The sequence below is a fragment of the Martes martes genome, assembly GCF_963455335.1.
Source record: "Martes martes genome assembly, chromosome: 5".
Classification (NCBI taxonomy): domain Eukaryota; kingdom Metazoa; phylum Chordata; class Mammalia; order Carnivora; family Mustelidae; genus Martes; species Martes martes.
Window position 1 is genome coordinate 100,506,709 of NC_137892.1, and position 3,283 is coordinate 100,509,991.

General features: G+C 38.7%; 1 pseudogene across 1 annotated transcript; it reads right to left on the bottom strand.

The window, feature by feature from the left end:
• Positions 1-610: 610 nt before the first annotated feature.
• LOC308343339 (large ribosomal subunit protein uL6-like) lies at positions 611-1,555 on the bottom strand (annotated as a pseudogene). The gene is made up of 2 exons: positions 1,388-1,555; positions 611-1,022 (listed from the first exon to the last, which is right to left on the bottom strand). The product of its transcript is annotated as a large ribosomal subunit protein uL6-like (transcript).
• Positions 1,556-3,283: the final 1,728 nt, after the last annotated feature.

Below are 3,283 nucleotides of genomic sequence, written 5' to 3' on the forward strand. Positions count from 1 at the left end.
TAGGTAATTATCACAGCCAATTCTCAAGGTGCCGCCCAGGGACACACAGAAGTTGGCAATGCCTTCCAAGTGGCTGCCAGTCTGGATTTTTGTGTGTTTGGATGCTTTCGTGGTTTGGCAAAAACAACAGAATTATCACATTAAAAATAAATCGATTGTGTCATTGGTATCCCATCTAAAGGGCGTTGGTGTTTTCAGAGATCCTGTTTCAAAATTGTATAGGATTGTTTTTAATGGAGCAAGGGGGAGTAGGGGAGAAAAGAAGGGGAGAGGAAATGCAGAGATCCCACACAAGGGTGTGAGAACCTCTGGGTTTAGGAAGAAGCTGGGTACAGTGCAAGCAAGTAACAGCTGGGCAGGACACCATCCTCTTCCCATATCATGCCCTTGGGGGATTTTGAACTCTCTCATAATTACAGTCTTCTATTTTATAACACAGAATTTGAAGATTTTTTTAAAGATCATGGTCATAATATTGCCAAGTCACCTATTGGGGTCTCTCCCTCTCTTTTCTAACGAGTCTGAAATAGAAGACTTCTACCGCATCTTTTAAATACCACAAGTAGGTCCAGCATCTTGTTTCTGTAACTGGACAATTCTTAGATCTTATTCATCTAACTGTTGAACTGGAACTGGAACTGTTTCTGTTGTTTGTCTTTTTTTTTTCCCAAAGACATATACCATCCAGAATTTTTCTGATATTCTTGCTTTTAACTATTGTGGCTGAATCAAAGAAGCTAAACATGATACATATTCAATGTCATTTCCTTCAAGACCTAAGTCATCTTTCTGGGCTTGAACAAGCAATTCCTGGACTCATTCAAACACTACACTATTTCTCACCCCCCAAAACTACCGATTTCAACAAGAGACCCATCCTACTGAATAACGATACTGAAGGAGAGGTGAGAATACACAGACCTCACCTTGTAATGGAAGCCCAGAATCTCATTCTTGATCATCTTCTGTACATGACTACAGATAGTCCAAACTGTAGCCAGTTCCTTTCTTTCTCCCCACTGCTAGAGAATGAATGTTTGTGTCCCTCCCAAATTCATCTAATGAAACCTAATCCCCAAAGTTACGGTATTTGGAGATGGAGCCTTTGTGAGGTGACTGGGTCATGATGGTGGCACCCTCATGAATGGGATTAGTGACCTTGTAGAACAGATCCTGGAGAGTCAGCATCCTTTCCCCTTCTGCCACGAGAGGACACAGTGAGAAGACAGCCATCTGTGAAATGGGAAGCAGGTCTTCACAGGACACTGAATCTGTTAGAGTGTTGATCTTGGACTCCCAGTCTCCAGCACTGTGAGAAATGCATTTCTGTTGTCTAAAACCACCTTGTCTGTGGAATTCTGTTATAGCAGCCTATGCTGACTGACACCTTTAGTCAACCTGGAGCCTCTTCTTTTTCTTCCCAAGGAGACTGAGCTCTGTATTGATTAAAATGATTAAAATCTCTGGGACCCTTCATAATAACTATGCATCCCTTCAAAGTGATGTTGACATTTTCTGGCATACTGCAAGTCTGGAGGCTTAGGATGGCCTTCATTCTCAGAGTAGATGTGGCAAACGGTTCAAAGTCTCTTGATAGTCAAATGGGTAGGGGTCTTAATTATAGTATCCTTTTCTATCGTTGCAAAAAAATTATCATTATATAAAAATATAATTATTTATCAGTTTCCTGGCACTGCCATAATGATGTTCCAAAAACGAGGTGACTTAGGAACAAGAGAAATTTATTGTCTGATAGTTCTGGAGGTCAGAACTCTGAAATCAAGGTGTCAGCAAGGCCATGTGCCCCCTGAAACCTGTAGGGCAAATCCTTAACTATTCCTAGCTTCTTTGGGTTTGCCGTCATTCTTTGGTATGCCTTGCCTTGCAGATCCAGAACTTCAAACTTTGCCTTCATTGTCACTTGGTGTTCTCACTATGTGTCACTGTGTTCACATGGCCATCTCCTTATAAGGACACCAGTCATGCTGGATTAGAGGCCACCCTATTCCAATATGACTTCATCTTAACTATATCTGTAATAACCCCTTTTCCAAATAAGCTCACATTCTGAGGTACCAGGGGTTAGAACTTAATATAGCTTTTGGGGGGACACAATTCAATTCATACCAATACCCAACTAGATTATTTAGGAGTTTTTAAAATGTATGAAATCTAAATTTTTTAAAGAAATTCTTTGATTAACCACTACATGCCAAAATAGTTTTTGATGAAACTATACCACTTCTGGTACTTTTTGCAAGAGGCCCAAAGGTGAGCTGAATCTCCATGACAAAAAGAGACATTCTTGACTAAAAGAATACACCTTTGGGACTATTCCTCTATAATTCATCTTCTTTTTAATTAAAGCAAAAGAGAAAATGGGAGGAAAGGTCTCTGCTGCTTACTTTCTACCAAATTTTAGTTGGGAGTTTATCTTAAAACTTTGAGTCACATTGGAGAGAAGAATGTTTTTAAGGAATATGCAAAGTTCCCAACTTTATTAGTGTAAAACGTGAGAATCTAAAAAGATTGAGGGGAAAAAACCACTCTAATTTTCAAAAGCTATTTTTTTTTTCTGTTTGTGGTACTTAACGACACCTTGAATCAGAAAGACCTTGATGATATAAAATGTTATTCCTCAAGGTTTTTTACTAGTAAAATGACCCACATTTTTTTCTATGCTATTGAATTAAAGTCTATCCTTCATTCTATTGAACTAAAAAGAATATCCCTATCAAGGAGCTAATGTCATGAAACCAAAGAGAAAGAAGTTTAGAATTTTTAAATTTACACTAAAAATATTTAAGATTAAAGATACTGATATGGATAGGTGGGCAAATATCAAAACTCCAAATAGTATTTTACTTTCCTGCTATTGCTATAAAAGTATAAAGCACTACTCAGACAAAATGAGAAGATGTGGAATAGAACAGTCCTCACTTCAAAGAAAACTAAGGATTTCCCTGGGGTTGGAATGTTCTCATCCACACCACCCCAGCCCTAGGTCAATATGGTCATGTTCATGCCCTTCAGCGACAGCTGTGCCAGAAATTCAACTCAGACTGTTGTTAAAAAAAAAAAAGAAAAAAGAAAAAAAGAAAGAAAGAAAGGAAGGAAGAAAAAAGCAACAACAACAACAAAAAGGTTTGTAACTAATTAAACAAGGCCGCTCAAAGTGGCTCAACAATGTCACCAGAACTCAGCTCTTTCGAACCTTCTTTTCCCTCTGCTTTCTTTTCACTGGCTTAACTCTCTACGTGGAGACAACTGGCAGGCTTACATC